This window comes from Schistocerca gregaria, chromosome 3 (assembly GCF_023897955.1).
Source record: "Schistocerca gregaria isolate iqSchGreg1 chromosome 3, iqSchGreg1.2, whole genome shotgun sequence".
Lineage (NCBI taxonomy): Eukaryota > Metazoa > Arthropoda > Insecta > Orthoptera > Acrididae > Schistocerca > Schistocerca gregaria.
Window position 1 is genome coordinate 391,437,067 of NC_064922.1, and position 20,376 is coordinate 391,457,442.

General features: G+C 36.7%; 1 protein-coding gene across 1 annotated transcript in view; it reads left to right on the forward strand.

Annotated features, from left to right (window-relative positions):
• Nucleotides 1-14,241: 14,241 nt before the first annotated feature.
• Nucleotides 14,242-20,376, forward strand: part of LOC126354104 (uncharacterized) — a 73,968-nt gene continuing 67,833 nt past the window's right edge. The window contains exon 1 of the mRNA XM_050003496.1: nucleotides 14,242-14,381. The gene's annotated coding sequence lies outside the window, so the exon portion shown is untranslated. The remainder of the gene's footprint in view (nucleotides 14,382-20,376) is intronic.

Here is a 20,376-nt window from a genome sequence, read left to right on the forward strand (position 1 = left end):
TAAGGGTAAACTAATTACTATACCTTTCATCGGTAAGCAGCTATGTGAGGATCCTGAGCAGAATGATTTTCCTATATGTATTTGTAAAACAGAGAAATTCTTGGAGGGCTATAATGAGTACGGTGGCAAAAAAGTAGAGGATCCGTCTGAGCTTGTGAGTGTCAGAAATAGGATCGAGGAGAAAATACCTCAGAGAGCTTTGCACTCTTTGCAGAGCTAAGTGCGTGACGAGCACTAGGTCTCGAGTCGTTTGACAATATTTCTTCCACTTTCTTTTCCGTATTGTCAACCTACCTCTTCTTTCATTCAGAACTAAAATTCTATCGTCTTTCCTTCTTCTCTATCGTAGTTTTTAAGTGATAAAGTGTTTAAGTAATGAGTAGGAAAGAACCTCAGTGCAGTATAGGTTAAGCGTAAGGAATGAGTGTAAGAGAAAATCAAAAAGGATTAAGATACCTCAGATAAGTAATAAGTCTCAGTAAAGTAAATGTTTGGGCCTAAGGTGTGAGTAATGCCCTTAGAAAGGTAAAATAACTAAGAAATGTAAGAGCCTCAGAAAATATGGTGACGAACATTGAAGCTGTTTGTTAAGTAACAGAACGATATGTTAAGACGTAGCATTAAGCTAATGTTTAGGAAAGGAAATGGAGCAGTACAGCAAAACTGTCTGTTCAATGAAGTCAGAGCCTCAGGAGGTGATTTAGTGGTAAAATGAGTAAAGGTACAGTGCAACAAGGTTGACTGTCAAAGGGGTAAAGGAAGTTAAGTTAAAGGGACAGTGCAGCAGGACTGACTGTCAAATGAAGAGAAATATGTGAGAAAAGGAGAAAGAATGAGCATAGTGTTTGGCTAGCTCGATATTAGGAAAAAGTGAGGCTACGAAGGTGAGTAAATAAAAAGCTTAATGTTGGTAACCAGAGGTGGCGTTTGTTGGTAAACAGAGGAGATGTTTGTAAACAAAAGGAAGTGAGGCTACGAATGTAAACAGAGCTGAGGCGACGTTGGTAACTCAGGAGGTGGATGTATGTTAGAAAGTATGGGTAACGAGGTTTCGCAGATTAGTAGGAAACGCTTTAACAAATACTAACCTGAGTGTGTGAAGTATGAGTATGAGAGTTGTAAATTAAACCCGAATGTGACTAGAGAAAACCTGATGTTGACAAGAAATTGAAGTAACTCCAGATATGTGAGATGAGGAAAGTACCCATGACATCGATTCCATTTTTGACCAGAGACACACAAAGCTCCCCAAGTTTGTCGTAGAGATTAGTATAAGGATTGTAGTGTTGATAAATGAATAAGTAAATATGTATTTTTCAGTGTTTAATTTATGATACAGGACTACAGGAGATTGCCTGGAGACAGAATTGTAATATTGATAATTTTGTGTATATTTTATATTGTTGTGTATTGTACAGGAACTGGAGAGTCACCAGTGCTGGCGAAGATTTATTATGTATTTGTGAACTATTTGTAGGAATTGTTTTTCTTAGTATTTCTTATGTAACCATAACTTGTTTGATTATGAGATGAAGAAGTAATTAAAGAGTAAATGTGCCACTTCGGTACTGCATTAGGAAAGTCAATTCACTTTTCACTTAAAAAAAAAAAAATTTTGAAAATTGTACATACTGTAAAGTAAATTTTATCAAAAATATGAGACTTTAGAGTCAAGCAGATAGCGCCATTTATCGCTGCTGTAGGTTAAGACGTAGCAGTTAGAAAGGGAACTGAGGCCAGCTGATGTTTCAGGTGCGCCGAAGTAAACAGAGGTGGTAGCACGAGACTTGAAATGGACCTCCCAAGCAGGACCCGGTCGAACTACGAGTGCTATCAAAATCTTAAGTGTAAGTGGTAAAAAAAAAAAGTGACGCTCACCATAGCGATAGTAGTGTTAGTGTGCGTGTGACGTACATCAAGATAGTATTTAGGTTTGTTTTCTCTTTCAGGAATTTGTAAATAGAATTTTGTAATCTGAAAAATTTTTTTTTGAATGATGATAAAAGTGCATGTTTAGATATAAGATGTTTTGTAGGTCGTCAGCCCTAGGTATAAGTGGATGATTGATGTACAGGAACTATAAATGTTAAATAGCTGTTTGAGTAAATCTTTAATAGAAATTTTTTTAGAAAACTAAAAGTTTGTCATGAATGAAAAAATTTAGTTTCCTCAGGAGGTGTGTGGCGTCGCAACTAGTGCGAGCGCACAGTTTTCTATCAAATATTTACTGTGAAATGTAGACAGACTGTAAAGTAGCCATCAGATTAGCATATGTGCTGTAGCGGGCAGATTACCGGTGTCCGTTCGTCTGACGTCACGACCATATGGCATGTCTGTACCGTGAGAATGTAAGACCTGTGCGCTAACTAGCCGCGTGTATAACGTGGAACTTTCATCTTTAATAACTTCTAACTGAGGAACCTGAGGAAATTAAAAGTTAATATACTAGTTTCTGTTATGAATAAAAATAAGTCATCCAAATTTGAGCTTTGAAACCTGCATATTTTGGAAATTAGAAAAATCTTACAGAAAACGCAAATTTCTACAATTTTCGAGTCTAAATAAATACCATTATGTATAGATCACCTTCAGTGACCATCCAACTATGAAACAAAATCACCTTCCGTGCTTTTTTATTTATTTTGAGAATTTTACTTTTAGAAATTCACCTATAACTTTGTTAAAACCATAAATGTTTTGAATTTTTGTGAACAGTTATTTTATATGAGTAGGTGAGAGTGAATGAGTGTGCCTGAGTGAATGAAAGAGGGACATTCGCCATTCTTTGCAAGTGTATAAAATCTAGGTTGGAACTCGCAAGTGTTCAGACGATGTAACCGTGGGAACAGAGTCGCCAGTGGTTCCCCATCTTAGTGAATGTCGGATGTCCAAGAGTGTATGGTATTGTACAAGCAGCCAGAACGTTCGCGAGTATTTAAATAATTTCTGGAAATAAAGTAAAGTCTAGTTTTCCTTTCGGTTTGTTAAATTATACAGTAAATTTTGTGTAACAAGAAATCATGACGTAAATGATTCAGAAGTCATGACTGGTGCGTGCTAGATTTTGGCGCGAGGCGCACCCAAAGAGTTAATTCTGATTGGCTGTGTGATGTGTGAGCCAATGAGATGCGAGGACGGTTAGCAGACTAGGAGAGGGAGTCGCGAGTGGATGGGGGTCGCGAAGGAACTGTGATCGAGAAGAGACATGCTTGATGTGTCCTCGCGAATAATGTGTAAAATGAAGTCATAAAACGGCTTCATCGGTTCGGTACTGTGCGATTTGAGACTGGAAGAGTCCAGTAACGCGTAGTGTGAGTTTGAGCGAGTTGTGACTTTTCGTTCCGCGAAAGACGCGAGTAACTTTAATAATTAAAAGCGTGGCGGTACTTCGTAAACTTTTACTAAGTGCTTATGGCGAGCATTAACGTTAAAAAACGAACTATTATTGAACATCGACTGCAAACGTGTATGTTAGAAAATCGTCTGTGTTGCAGTTAAGTAAATTCCGTAACTTTGAAAGCTAATTCTGGCGGGGTTTGAGTGTGGATAGAATTGTGAACTGAACTTTCTTCAAACGTAGATTAGCGGGCTGATGATCAGGCTTAAAGACAATAAAGAGCTTAAATAGAATTACCAACTTCGCGTTCTCGTTTGAGTAAACAATTACTACCATTCCAATAACTCAATTTATTTAGGAAGATTGCTCATAGATTGTATTTCAGCAAACATGTATCGCGGCCTCCGGTGAGCGGCTATTAAATTGCAGTTTCTTCAACACTGCTTTTCTGCAATTTTTCCAGTAGCTGCTATCAGGAGAGGCGAGTGCAGCAACTACCTAAGAAACGAGGTAGGTGGATTTTCTTTCAGGGAAAGGAAACTGCGCGAAAAGAGCCTGACCCGTCGCAGCTGAACACTTCCTTTTTCCTCAAATAACGTCACTATGCGGTGAACGGTCCGCACACTTGGATGATGTCGTCCAGGATACCGAGCAGCATACATATCACACGCCCTTTGGGCGTTTTGATCACAATAGCCATACATCAAGAAGATATCGACCTTTTCCGCAATTGATAAATGGTCTATTTTAACACGGGTAATGTATCACGAAGCAAATACTGTCCGCACTGGCGGAATGTTACGTGATACCACGTACTTATGCATTTGTGACTATTACAGCGCCATATATCACAAAGCGAAGAAAGTGGTCCAACTAAAACATTCATATTTCTTTACCTACTACACTAATATGTAATAAAAAATCGGGGTTCCTATTTTTAAAAAAACGCAGTTGATATCAGTTTGACCTATGGCAGCGCCATCTAACGGGCCAACCAAAGCGCCATCTGATTCCCCCCTTCAAGCTAGACGAGTTTTCTTCTTTGTAGTTTTTTCGTTTGATGCTTATTTTGTGAAATATTTGGCCTGGTCACTATCAATAGACCACCCTGTATATGTCTTTGCTTAAAAAGAAACAGGCTTACACGACCAAGCACATTACTCGGTATCTGTTTAAATGGTTGTTTGGGTCAAAAGTGGGATTGAATATGTGGTCGTTCTGGCCACGGAAATTCCAGGAAGGAATGTAACATTATTATGAAAAAAGTTAGTTGCTACTCACCATAAAACGGAGATGCTGGGTCGCAGATAGGCACAACAAAAGCACTGTCAGAAAATGAACCTTCAGCCAACAAGACTTCCTTCGTAAATAGACAACATACACACAAACACACACCAATGCAAATGCAACTCATATGCAAATGATCACAGTCTCTGGCATTTGATCCCAGACTGTGAACAGGAGCAGCATCTTCCATCATGTGCTACCGCTTTTGTCATGTGTGTGTAAGTTGCGTTTGTGTGAGTGTGTATGTGTTCTCTAATTTTGAAGAGTGCCTTGCTGGCTGAAAGCTCACATTGTGACAGTCTTTTTGTTGTGCCTGTTTGCAACTCAGCACCGCTGTTATATCGTGAGTAGCAGCTATCCTTTTCATAATACTGTTATGTGGTAATTCTTTTGTTTATCCTCTATGAAGGTGAAACATTTATTTATGGGTTTAGAAAACTGTACTTTGTCCATTCCCTCTGCTAGATAATGAAGTTTTTTGTATTTTCGATGTTCAGATATCGTAAGAGTTTACCGATAACTCTACACCACTTGTAAGAAATACAAGCACTGTGCACAGTCTTAGTTAATTTGAACAAAAGGGTAAACATGCGTGAATCTTTTCTGTGAGCTGCAGCTCTAACTTTATTATCCTATCTAATTTAAACTACTGAATTTTCAAAAACAGTGCAGTATCCTGCCATTTTTAGTTCACACACTGAAAATAAATTGTTTAATGAACATGACACTGAAAGAATATCTTTTCTTTTAATTTGAAATTTCTGCTTGGAAACAATGGTTTCAGCTTCAACCACTTCACTATTTATAGCAAACAAAATGTATAGTATCTTATGCTCGTTGCCCTGAGGAGAACAAAATTTCAAAATTTGTTCACATGAAATTACGAATGGTGCAATGCATTAAGACTCTTATGATTCTTGAAAGACACATATAAAAATGCACAGGAAAACATTTATCATTCAACATAACTGTATTGAAAACAATATCGATTTATTATCTATAGTATTCTCTGTTTTACCTTAAAAATATTAATGACTCTGAAACAATTGAATGATTTTATTTAATTACTTACTCTGGCCTTGATCTTGCATAAGAACAAAGTGGTTCTAGAATTTACACAGAATTCCTCGAAGCGCTACCAAAGTACCATTTGTCCAGTGGAGAACAATATTTAATCATAAGGAATTACGAACAGTGCAATAAATTAAGACTTTTATGATTCTTAAAAGATGTACAACTAAATGTACTGAAAAAACATTTATCATTCAACATAATTATATTTAAAAACAATATCAGGTTATTAGGTATATTACTCCTTCTTCTATGTTAAAAACATTAATACCTGTGAAACAGTCGAGTGATTTTATGTAATTACTTATTCTGCCCTTAATGTTGGATGAGGAGAGACATGCAAGGCTTTAATATTAAAATGTGTAATATGGTGCAAGCCTATGATTGGTTATTGTTGGTCACTTGAACAGCTGCAACATCTTATTTGAATATTGCTGGTAAAAACGTCATAGAGCTGCGGCTATGTTTACAAAGTTTGCATTTTCATTATATTATTTAACTTCAGCGTCATTTTAATTTGTTTGCAAAGATTAATAGTAGTTTTCATTTAATTATTTTGGTTGCCACATTATGGCTCTCTTTTATATCAGCTACATAAATGCACAGAAATTAACTTACGCCAAATTGACCATTGATAAACATAACCACAGAATAATAGTTCTCTGTGTGAACCCATGACATTGAAGCAGTATTAATTTCAATGAAACTGAAATGCAAAAAGTATCTGAGATATTTTGTCAGCATACAAGTTAGTATGGTACTTCACACTGCTCTTACATGTTTCACACTGCAGGCATTAAACCTTCAAATAATACTTCACACCCCTCTGTATGTATTGCATACTGCAGACATTACACCTTCAAATAATATTTTCATGAAAAAAGACTGTGTAATTTTCTTGTGATAAGTTGTGTTGCCACTTTAGTGTGTGTGGCATCATTTTATGTGTAACTATACATATATGTACCTACAAATCATACATTTAATGAACTGCATATGTACTCATGATTAAAGCACATCACTAGTAATACAGAACATAACACGACTATATACATATTAAAAACAAAAAACCTGTTTTGGCAATCTATTTTCTACTGGATTATCCAGTTACTTCTCGTGCATCAAAGGAACAGATACATTAACTAAATGTTCTGTTGTCCCAAGTGTAGAAACCACTCTACTTTTCATTTTGAATATTTCCAATAACAGCACAGAAAGAAACATTTTTTTCACTTCTTCCTACCTCTTGCACATTTTCGCTCTTTCTGAGCCTTGTGCTATTTTTGCTACTTTTGCAATTAACACGATTTCTGTGACGTATTCGATTTCTGCCACTTCTACAAACTCTGAGCATTAGCGATTTCTGCGATTTATCACCATGGATGTTACACTGTCATTAGTCGCAAGTAAGAAATGAACTGTGTCAACACAATCAATATATATGTTCACGCCTGTGTAGGCGTTTAACTGTTGGGACCTAAGGTTAAAGTTTCAGTAACCCAACTAACAAAAAGTTACATGAACTGGTGCTATTAATATTTCTTCCTCAGTGTTTACATGATATTCATCTCAACGAAACAGTCAGTTACATGATATTCATCTCAGCGAAATAGTCAGTAGTAAATATATTTTACTTATTTCTTCCCTTGGCTTTAATTTAATATTAATGAAACAAGTGTGAAAACATTGATAGAATGTTGTTGAAAATCGTAGTACAAATTACCACACAGTAGTGTACGAGTTCATATTTAGAATGCAGATTCTAACCAAGCAGTGACGTTCTCAGGTATCTGAAACAGTTTTTGCTCACTGTATACAGCAATAATTCAAAATATCATTGACAGTAGAATTGGGGAAGTGGCCACAGTGTCTTTAAGCCATCGTTGTTACAACTAACGTTAGTTTATAAGTTTGTGAATATTCTTATTGACATCATTTATGCAAAATGTGAAACATCATCCCCCACTCAACTGCTTTCGTTGCCAGAAACATTAGCAGTTGCATAATGCAATCTATATTGCAGGTAATTTGTAGCAATATAAAAGTTTAATAATCATCATGATTTTGTCATTTCGATTAATTGCTGCTCTATGTACTTTCCACGTCTAAATAAGATAACCGTTCATATTCAATAAGACCCTTGAAGAACTCGCATCGCAAAAGAGCCATAGTTCATAACATAAGGGTGCAATATGAGTACTGGTACAATGTAACATAGAAGTCATTACGTTATTTGAAAAATGAAAATCCCATTCTCACCTTGTTTAAGCTGTCCCATAACCCAAACGTTAGTTATAAAGACTTGTTAGAGAATGATATGAATCCATCCACCCATCTCGCCATGAAATGTTGGCTATGCTGACAGGCTGACCTGTAGCATAGCCCAAGGCCGAGAATAGGTTGAAAAGTTGTAAGTTTTAAGGTTGATGGTGTGCAAGTGAATACCGTGGAAAGTAGTGACCTTACATTTAAAAGTTGACATCAGTAATAATATTAATGCAATATTTGAAAATACAGACTGAAGTTTAGCTGCTTATTTCACCATTGGACAAAATATACGTCTTGTGAATACAGTTGTTTAGCATTTGGTAAAAGTAACACCAGCTTGCATTTTTAGTTTATGAATGATATATGTTTGTAATACACATTAAAATGCTCATTGGAGCTTTGTCCATTATCTAATATGTTTTCTGAAATTACCCTGCAGTGATGAAAAGTGTGTTTAAATATGTCACGATACTTCCAGGCTAAGCTAAAGGTCTCTCTATTAGCACAACTTTTACTCAGTACTCACATTCGTTGCCTGCACCAATTCTCAACCGAGCCAGAAATTCAGTAGAACGAGAAACCAGTCAAAAGTTGCAAATTTTATTTTTTAATTTACTGGATGATTAGTTTGGAGCCAATCCCCATTTTCAAGTCATCTTAACATAGTCAAAAATGGATTCTGAAGATGTGAAACCTATGTCAAAAATGTGCAATGAATAATTACAGGACATTTATGTCTGCCATTTTCTACTTGTTACAAAGATTTGAAAATGGGTCTCGGCCTGAAACTAGTCATTGAGTAAATAAAACAGTATAATTTGAAACTTTGGACTGACTCGCAGCTACTCCAGCATGCTGGAAGCTCGAGTATAAAATTTTTCTGAGAGCATATTATCTTCTTCGTTCATTTCTTCGACCATAAGTAGGTAACACATCCATATCATGACACACAGTACATACATACATCAACAGATGGCATATAGCATCTAATGTTAACTGCATTTTTTAGTTGCTACTTGAGACTTCCAATCACTTTTAGTCGCCAGTTCTTACTTCTAGTTGCGACTTGTCACAGAAATCGCTATAGGACTCGATAGCATGCCGCTTTGCAAAGAAAACAGTAGTATGAACTTTGGCCTTCAGATGGGACACATCGTTAGATGTTAACTGCACTTTCTACTTGCTACTTGAGACTTATCACTGAAATCGTAGCTAGACTCGGTAGCATGACACGAGCTTCACAGCAAGAATACAAACTTCAGCCAACAGATAGCACATGCTGGTGCAAGTCAGCCGCGCGGGATTAGCTGAGCGGTCTGAGGCGCTGCAGTCATGGACTGTGCGTTTGGTCCTGGCAGAGGTTCAAGTCCTCCTCGGCCATGGGTGTGTGTGTTTGTCCTTAGGATAGTTTAGGTTAAGTAGAGTGTAAGCTTAGGGACTGATAACTTTAACAGTTAATTTTCATAAGACTTCACACACATTTGAAATTTTTTCTACTACAAGTCAAATGCTACTTGCGACTTCTAGTTGGCACTGAAACCGCAGCCAGATTATGTAAAATTGTTATCATGGTATCTTTGAGTTTTCAATCACTGTGATTTGTAAGAGATACATGATTTACTACTCACCCGTGACCCTACCAATGTACATGTCCATGCACAGATCGTCATTTTTCGTTTAGTTGTGGTTTTAGTCGTTAATATCAGTTGTTTTTTGTTCCTTATTTGTTATAAAATTGCTTCTTTTCGTTATGTCTTTTGTTAAAATTTATAATAAATGATGAAAGATTAATGGAAGCTGTGAGGCATCAGTCTTAATCGTATGATAAGAGCATACTAAATTACTTACCATATACTATATTTATAAAGTAGATTTTTATGCATATGTGTATGATATTTAATATTTTACAATGAAATCTGTACAATAAAGCCAAAAGTTTAAGTAAAAAAAAGTATTGTGGATAGAATCAGACTGAGCAGTAGATGGCATTTATTTGTATATGTTCAGGCATTTGTAACGTTTCTAAAAGAAATGACCTGAAACCTTCAGACACTGCAAGTTGTTTGTGTCAATATGTGCTTGTGACAGGCCTGTTTATATTAAATAGCTGTCTGGATTGTGTGCGAAGCAGTTTTTCAGTCATCAGTGGTCAATGTTTATGTGGTTTATGTCGTTTCACTAGCTAACCCCAATATGAATAAGGCACTTGAACTATTAAAAACCAAACAGAAGACATAAAGGAAACCCATCAGTCTTGAATGCAACGGTTTTTAGGGAGATATGACTACTGCAAAAAAAGCACTGAACTAACAACGAAACTTGACCTTAAACAAATCAATTTTTCATGGAATCTGATGGCAGCTCATAACACTGCGTTTCTTCTAGGAATTCGGTGTGCCGCTTGATGTAACAAATAAAAAAACTGATGCTTCGATTTTCTAAAATACAAAATGAAGATTGCTCTTTCTCGAGCTCATTGTGTAGTGTGTGAAATTCCCTTTCTGTATCTTGTAATGAAGCATTTTGGACCCACATTTTTTGTATTGTTTTGCACTCAGTCTTCCTTCGGTAATATACAAGCTCTTCTGCAAGCTGCAAACCATTTGAGTCCAATAAATGTTATTTTCGTATAAATGTGGACTCAAATATTTATGTACTGTTTGTCCACCATAAATGGACCGGCGAGGTGGCTGTCAGGAATGGCTGTGCCCCTGCATGGCGTGGGGAGAGGAGTGGAGAGGCGAAGGCAGCGTCAGCTGCTTGCAGCAATGCCGGTACCACTACCCACGATTTGCGCTTAACATGAAATCGGAAGATGCACTCGGGGAAAAGTTGCCCGCTAAAGCGCCACTTCTGTCGGATCGTAAATCCTCTAATTTGTTGACATATTCATGCTCGAGAGTTTTGCCTACAGCTTATGAATTATTTATGTATCGGAAACAATAAAAAATGAAAGTAGATGAATTAGCAACTTACAGCACTATGAATCGAAAGTCACAAACTGATTTTTGGAATCTGTTTGAGCGTTGCATTTATTAAGAGCAACACAGAACTAATGTTTACAAAGTGTAATTAATTGTGCCTGGAAGAATTATCCAAATGATGTTCACTAAAGATCACTGTCATTTGTGTTTGATTCAAGATCATCATCATCGCTTGAGGACATGGTATTGATGATAACTTCATAAGTGGCTATTTCCATTATTCCATCTCATGTCCAGTACTCTTGCTCCAGCTGCTGCACATTCCTGCTCTAAGGTCCTCTGCAGTAACTGAAAAGAAAGCAACATCAACAAAATTCTGCAATCTTTATTTCGTCGTGTCATCAGTCACACTGTTCTCCCTGAAACTGTGTTTTAGTTTAGCCTATGCAAGATCTGTCGTATTTAGATCGCATTTGTAAGGCAGTAAATGCACTACTTTGTGACTCTGCGGTCCACAATGTACACTTTCACAGCTGTCTGTTTTCCTTTATTGTATACAACAGTTCGGCCTTCCTCATTGAGTCGCTGCAGTTTATTTGCAGGTTTTGTAACTGCTCTAACAGTGTGACCCTGAAATCATATTTATTTGGCGTTCTGTCTAATTTCCCTCTGTGGTATGGCGAATTATTCATACAATCACAGAATTGGGTGGAATTTTATGAACCACCATATCCGCAAAAAAACCGCCCTGCCATCGAGGTTCGCTAGTTTGGCCAACTTCAACAAATTCCCAAATAAGTGGAAAGAGTTTCTTGCGTTAGACATCCTGACAAATTAAAACTGTCTGCCAGCCCTCGGGTTCTCATGTTCGAATCTCGGTCCAGCACACAGTTCTAATTTGTCAGGAATTTTGAAATCAGCTCACTCTGCTACAGGGTGAAAATTCGTTCTAGTTTCTTGCATCTTGCTGCAAGTACTCGGCAGAAGGTAAAGTAGAATAGCAGTACAGACTTCTTTAAACTTTAAATGACTTTTTCGTGTTACTGTAAACATAAATGTTTTACAATAGTGGTAGAAGTAATAAACACTACTCGCAAAAATCGAAGAGTAATTAATAGCCAATATCTTGGTGGGATATGGCGCCGCATTTTTGTTCCCAGTTATCGATTTCTTGATTATAACAATAGACAAGTGACGTTCCGAATTTGCATACAACATCGTCAAAGTTTTTAATCTATGTGAAAGCCTCTAATATTAGTTTACTGAATAGTGCTTTTTGGAAACAATAATATGTACTTTCTATTTTTGTTGTGTTTCATCACTATTTTTATTCATTAATAGTAATGCAACAATAGTGCTGACAGCTCTGGTTTCTAAGAATAGCTGCACTTCTGTAGCAAGTACTTGTGGCGAGTTCCTGAAATAAACTTGCCCCAGTGACTCAAAGAAATAAACTTGAGTAGGTTTTTGTTCTTATGTAAATACCTCAGCAAATTCTTACATAAGTTACAGCTTGGCATTGGCAGCGCTAGGAGACAAAGGAACATCTTTTAAGTAGTATCAATTTTCTGTGCTTCTGGCAGCACCAGCGAAATCGTTAAGTTGTCGTGGCCAAACAGTATATAAGCTACCACACTGTGTATGATCACTTCAGGAGTAAAAACGATGAAAATCTTCTTGAGAAGGTCACAATTCGCGAGGAAAAAAAAAACACTTGATAATCATGCAAATTAATATCATGTGACCTGAATTGAATTGCAGTGTCGTGACGTAACGGACAGTGTGAATACACCTTGACGTGACAGACAGTGTAAACTGGCTTTTAGTGTCGAAAAGTAGAACGGCGCAAAGACAGATGTGCCAAAACAAATGTACCATTGGAAGTATTACATATGTTGTAAAAATAAAAAAAATATTGTTTTCAAAAATAGAAACGTAATTTAAAGCTGATCACTTGGTGACATAGCTTGCCACATTTTTGTTTCCTATTTTGAATACGATAAAGAAAAAGGCTTAGGAACTTGTAAATGACATTCTCAAAACGTAGTGAAGTCCACTGGTTTTAATTCATTCAACAATTTTTCATGGTAACTGAATTATGTACACCCCTGTTCCAGTTCTTCACAAAACATTTTTTTTCTTAATTTTTCGTTTTCTGTCACGATATTTCTGCCTTAATAATATTGTGAGAATGAGTGCCACTGCTCTGGCTTTTACGCACGACACAGTAAACTTCACTTGCCTGTCTCATAAAGCAATTCTTGTGTAAAAGCTTATGCAAGTACTTGCGTCGATTTGCTGAAATTAACTTGCCCAAACTACTTGCAAAAGTGAGATTGCGCAACTCTTGGTTGTAATGTAATCATCTCTGCAAGCGGCTGCAGAAGTTACAGGGCCACACGCTACTGGACGTAGAGCCATAGTCTGTGGAGCAGTTGCCTGTGGACCGAGGTCGAGTTTCTGGAGTTCAGAATGAAATTTAAGATTTTACGACAAACGTATTTTAAGGGTTGTGAGCGGTAGTTTTGCGGTCACTTCCTTCGCCCTTCTTGTAGATGGGTGTGCCTGTGCTTTTAAGTGTCTTTGTAAACAACTGATGAGTTCCTACATAATTAACATGTCCAGAGCCTTAACAGAACAAGCACCTGTAAATTTACATATCCCTATCTAGAACAATATTCTAGGAAAAAAGTATTCCACACATGACGTTTAAATTATTCAATATCCTGCATAGCCGTTCAGAAGAGAACGAAATAAAAATTCATTTAGTATAATCTAAGTCACATCTGATAGAACATTGCTTTTATCCAGTAAAAGAATTCTTTAGTTATATACCAGACTGTCTGTAAATTGAATTTATGAATAATATGTACCACTGTAATTTATTTTCATTCATGCATTTTTTTTTGGTAACTGAAATTTGTCTGCGTTATCAATGTCTACGTCTTGCTCTGTTTCTGAAATCTCAGTTGTACTTAATCCAATATACTATTAGAATATCTAAAGTATGAGAAAGGACTAATAGTTAAATGTTGGTGATTTCAGAAGTGAAAATGTGTATGCTTGTGTTTATGTAGAAAACAGAACTGTGAACGTACGGCAAACTATCTGCAGTACCTAAGTAATTAATTATTGTTTTTTAATAAGAAGTTTGCCCTCTTCTGTATAATACTACAAATTTTTCATTAACTAATATTTTCATTAATTAACATTTTCACTAACCGATACTTATATTAATTAATATTTTCACTAAATTATATGTTGAAATATGAAATTTTTCTCATTTACAAAGTCTTCATCCAAACGACGTAAATAGTTGTATCAACTCTATCAAAGGATACCCTTGGAAGATGTGACATTTCGATCATGTCTATTGTGTAGCAAAGATATTGGAATGGACCAATACCTTGGTTCAAAATACCGCGAGAGAAGTTTGCTATTGTTTTGATTGTATTGTGAATCGTAGTGTAGTATGGAAGGAAGAACTAAGAGTGGTGAGTATAAATCTTGGTGTGATACGTAATAGACATGTAAAATGTTTGGGAGGAGTTGGGATGGGGAACGTCGTTTTAACTTCGTAGTTTTGTTGTAGCGTAATAACTAAACATCCATGTTGGATAGGAAAACATTTAATGGTTTTTGTGCAGTTCTCGATTGTTATTGGAGCGTTGAGTGATACTTAGGGATTTTTCTGCGACTGTAAGTGAGAGGAGCTGTGTCTTCATCCAGCCGAAATGAGACACCCTGAGTATATTGTGGACAGGTTAGGCTACTCAGAGCATTTGTTGCTAGTGTTTGTAAACGACTGCTGCTGTAGATGCAATGCAGGGTATTTATGTATGTAGCATCGTATTTTATTTTATTTTTTTAATATATAAAAGTGTAGTGCTTTACTGATTGTGGATTGCGTAATATAATTCTACGCCGATCTCCCGTTACAGTGCGTTCGCACTATATTTTCGTGGGAGATTGGTTGTAGTGGATTGTAAGATTTTGTGTGTTTGTGGCAAACTGTTTACGTTTTGTGCGAAGTATAAGACCACAATCCTGTTTATCCACAATAAATCTGTGAGAAACTGAATCTTATCCCGAAAAGGGCTATAATTTCTGGAATGTTTGTGCATCGCTTGTAAAATTAATGACTGTACATTCTTAGATTAAACTCGAATAATGCAAAATTAGATGCGGTTTCAGTTTGGCACAGGCAATAAAATGACCAATTTTTATGATTCAATATATTGTGTGTTTTTATTATGCGAAATGTCACTTTGGCTAAAAATAGTAGATTTGTTATCTGGACTGTTAAAGATATTTGAATTTGACAAAACTGTAAGTGGCGTCAAGAATATAAAATGATTGGAAGCAATAAGACTATGAAGCTAACCTAATGGAAGGCAAAGTATTACAAGATTATTTAAAAGTTAATGTAAGCCAAGACTTGTATCAGACAGACAGATGGAAAATAAGTTAATAATAAATTTGTTGAAATAAAGCTGGGTGCGTTAGGTGAAATCTATTCTCTGCCTGACAAAAGGATAAATTCTTCTATATGATGACGTCTGAATAGAAGTAATTAAAATTAGAGGGATAGTTTTGCAATTTGTCTATATAATGCAAGGACAGACATTTTGCGGGACCTGGAAAACTTCTGCAATTGTTCTGCTTCATAAGTGAGGGCACTGACAGTACATAGGAAAAAGGAAATTTCGCTGTGGGGAAACTATAAAATTATGAGACAGAATTGCTGATCCATACTTAATTTTGACAGATGAAATATTTAGTAATGCTGGCAGTCACTGATCTCTGAATGTATGACACTTTCTTAATATGTGTATGTCTTACGTGCTTGAATTTGTGCGCATGTAGATAAGTAGTTAATTGTGTAATAGCTATCAATTAATAATATTACACAATAAGGATGTTAATTAGAGCCTATTTCTTGTTATGTATTGAAGGTTTCTCTTGTTTCAACATATTTCTTGGGGGAAAAAAGGATCATAAGGAACAGTTTTCACATACTTTAGATGTAGGTTTTCATATCCATTTAAATGTGTAGGCCTATGTCCAAGTATTAAGTATATTTAGTAGTGCTGTATCTACTTGGAGAATTGAAGGTTTAGAGTTCTTTTATTTCTCATTTCAAAACGCGTAAAGCCCATATTGCGCATATGCAATCTTAAACCTAATTTTTCAGGTATACGAATTTTGAGTTTTAACATTATTTTAAATGCATTACACTACTGTGTTAATAGTATATACACATATTAGTGTTCCACATAACTCCAGTGACTTCATGACCTAGAAGTATTTGAGCTGCGATAGAAACTTTAATTCTGGGGTTTTATGCAGCTGTTGTGACAAATGTTATTGTGGGGGGGGGGGGGGGGGGGTGTAGTGGCATGGGAATTTGGGAAGCAGATGGGGCTATTGCTTGGTATTGCAAATTTTGTTGAAAGGATAGGAAAATAGCTGAACAGCAAGAGAAGCTTGGAGCCCTTAAGGATAAACTGAATAGTGCTAGGGAGGAACAGATGAGGTTAAAGGGGGAGAACAGTGAAAACCTGTGGGAAGTGTTGGCAAAGAACGGGAACCACAGAAAGAGAACAGTATCTGACAGTTTCATCAATTGCACAAACCATAGATCTTCCTTGCTACTTCAGTTAACTAAGGAAGAGGCTCAGGAAGTGCAGTTAAAACTCGGCAGACTGTCACCAGAAAACCAACCATATATATATAAGTAAAGATCTGATGTTAGATAGTGGCCTGGAAGAGGTATGGGCCAGGCCTCGCAGGAAAAATAGGGTGACAGCTACCGCTTCATTAGTTTTTTAAAGCCTAGTCCATGTCTTAGCCAAGTATGTAGGATCATTGTGCAAGGGTTTTACAAAGCAGGATCATGTTGTCATAGTGAGTGGACCGGAAAACAGAATTGATAGGGATCAGTGCTACAGTATTGGGTGTGGCCTAGTAAAAATATCATCTGCAATGTGAATTGTACAAATGTTGGCTTCCAACTGTTATTTGGTATGATTGGCCCCAATAGAACAGCTGTCAGGAGGGTCAATATCGAGTTTGATCAGCTGCTTCCAGTGGCTACTTTGTCAGGCATAAGTTTGGTTCCTGTTGATGCTATTGGTAGGTGAGACTTCACAAGGCATGGCCTGCATCTCAGTAGGAAAGGGAATGGTAAATTGGCCAGGATGATAGCAAAATATTTGAGAGGTAGAGGGGTTACTAAAACTCGCGAGATTATCTTTTTTTAGGGTAAGCTCAGTATCCAGTGAATGTACATTGAATGAAATTAAGCTTAATGACAGACTCAGACAGTCAGGTACTGGAGATGTTGAAATATCCTAAAAGTACAATGAAAAATAGTGTTAGTATATTGCATCACAATATCAGGGGATTAGAAAACAAAGTAGATGAGCTTTTCGTTTGTTAAGATTTAGAAACTGAGGGTGGAATAGATGAACTAGGCCTGTCATCATATAGTCACAGGTATGGAAAAGGTAAATGTAGGTGGATATAAGCTTTCAACACATGTAAGTAGAGACACTATGAAAACAGGAGAAGTTGCTGTATGTGTTAAAATATATCAGTGCGAAAAATTTAGGAACTAAAAAATTAGTGTAAGCATGTACCTCGAGCTTAAACAAAATAATAGTACTTCTATAACTGTATGTATAGGTCTCATTGGGAGATTTGCAGCTATTTCCGAAAAACCTGCACCATTCGTTACGCCGTTATTCATATGGCGAGAAGCAAAGTATTGTGTGTAGCAGCGCACAGATAACGTTTTTATAGACCGAGATGAACTTATACAAAAACAATGGTCTTTCTGATCATGATGGACAGCTTTTTACAGATATGACAGCTCCATACAGTAATGTAAGACAGTCCTCCAAAATAGTAATGATTTGAGAATTGCAAGTTTTAGTGAAAGCTTGCAACAGTTAGACTGTGATGAGGTGTACAGAAACCTGATGCTAATTTAAAGTTTTGCCTATTTTATGATATCTTTGTTGTGAGTAGATTTGGCAACCAGTTTCGCTAAAAAAATAGTGAAACACAATTTTGAGAAACCATCTAAAAAGCCATGGCTCAATAAGGGGTTCAAAATGGTTCAAATGGTCCTGAGCACTATGTGACTTAACATCTGAGGTCATCTGTCCCCTAGAACTTAGAACTACTTAAACCTAACCAACCTAAGGACATCAAGCACATCCGTGCCCGAGGCAGGATTTGAACCTGCGTCCGTAGCGGTTGCGCTGTTCCAGACTGAAGCGCTTAGAACCGCTTGGCCACACTGGCCGGCTGCTTAATAAAGGGATTAAAAAAATCTTGTAAACAGCAGCAGTGATGCATATACAGTCAAACATTATAAAAACTACTTCACTGTATTAACAAAAGTTATTAAAAAGTCCAGCAGTATGTGCTTTTTGTCTTAGATTAGCACATCTGATAATAAAATTAAAACAATTAGGAATATTGTTATAAGGGAAACAGGGCAACCGAGAGCACAAGAAGAATGTATTTCTATCAGACTCGGTGAAAAGTTTGTTAACAGAAAGTCAGGAGCAGAAAATATTTTTAATAATCATATTTTAGCAGAGATTGGAAATACCGCTTCAGTTGTAAGGTTCTTTTTAGTTTAGGACACAACCGGTGTCCGGCTCATTGCCCATCATCAGGTGTTATTACTTGTGCTGTGCCCCTGAACGCCATGGTGGATGAGTACAGGATGCGGTGTATCAGCAGCGAGTACAGAGCATATGCTCTGTGGTCGGTGGTGATACACCACACACTCTACTCGTTCACCATGACACTCGAAGTCACAGCACAAAGTTATAACATCTGATGATGGGCATGTAAGAGCTGGAAAGCAGACATGTTATAAATGAAAAGAACCTTACAACAGAAATGGTATTTTCAACCTCTGCTATAATGCTCAGTTGCACATTGTTTGTAATCATATTTTAAGTGTTGTAGAGAAAATAGAATCCAGCTATTTATTAGAAGATACAAGGCTGTTTATGGAACAGGCTATACCTATGCAATTTGATAAAGTCACCTCTCCTACTAAAATTGGAAAAAATAACAAATTCACTCACAAGTATAACCTCTCATCGAATTGATGGCATTTTCAGCAGACTACTAAAAGTTTGTTCCCAACAGATAAGTAACATTCCCTGTCACATATGTACTTGCTCACTGAACCAGGGCATTTTTCCGTATAGACTGAAATATGCTGAAGAAAGGAAGATTGGGTTTCTCATCCTGTCGACATTGAGGGCATTAGAGATGAGCATAAGCTCGGATTGTATCAAGGATGCGGAAGGAAATCGGCTGTGCCCTTTCAAAGAAACCACCCCATCGTTTGTCTGAAGGAGCGATTTAGGGAAATCACAGAAAACCTAAATCTGGATGGCAAGACGCAGGTTTGAACCATCATCCTCCCGAATAAGAATCCAGTGTTCTAACCACTTTGCCACTTCTCTTTGCATGCCATTGTTAAACCATCGCATATAAAAGGTGATAGGTCTGATGCTAACTACTACCACCCAAATCACTTCTGACAGCTTTATCCAAAAAATTTGGAAAATTAATGTATTTGAGAAAGTAGCTTCTTGTATTTGTAAAAATGAAATACTAACAAAATGTCAGTTTGGTTTTCAGAAAGGCTTTTCAATAGAAAATGCTGTATGTGCTTTCACTGGTCAAATATTACATGCTCAGAATAACTAAACATCGCCCGTTGGCATTTTTTGGTGGTCTCTCAAAGGCTTTTTACTCTGTGAATCATGAAATTCTTCTAGGTAAGGTTGACTATTGTGATATAAGTGGGACAGTGCACAAATAGTTTAATTAATGTTTAACTAGAAGATTGAAATTAACAGCACAAATATCCTGCTAAAATCAGGAGACCGCTCTAACTGGGGAGGTAGCAAGAATGATGTCCTACAGGGTTCAGTCATGGATCCCTCATTCTTTTATCTATATATTAATAACTTGCCACTCCGCACACATGAAGATGAAAAGCTTATTCTTTTTGCTGATGATACACGTATAGTAATTACACCCAATAGAAAAGAATTAGCTGAGGAAATTGTGATTAATGCTTTTCAGAAAATTATTAATTGACTGTCACTAAATTTTGAGAAAACGAAGTACATGCAGTTCTGTACAGTAAAAGGCATAACACTGTTGATAAATACAGACTTTGAGCAGAAGTCTGTTGCTAAAGCAGGCTATTCAAAATTTCTGGATGTGTGATTTTATGAGAAATTGAATTGGATGAAACACATTTGAAACATTTATGTCCACATTATCAGAGTCGTTGCAAATTTTCTAACGGCTTTGGACGGCAGTTTAAGTGTGAAGTAAATATACTAACTTCCACTTCTTTTACGAGATGACTTACTTGACATGCTCGGCCCTCTTTCCTTGCTGGTTAGCCTGCTGCTGCAAACTCTCTTTCACTTTCTTCTC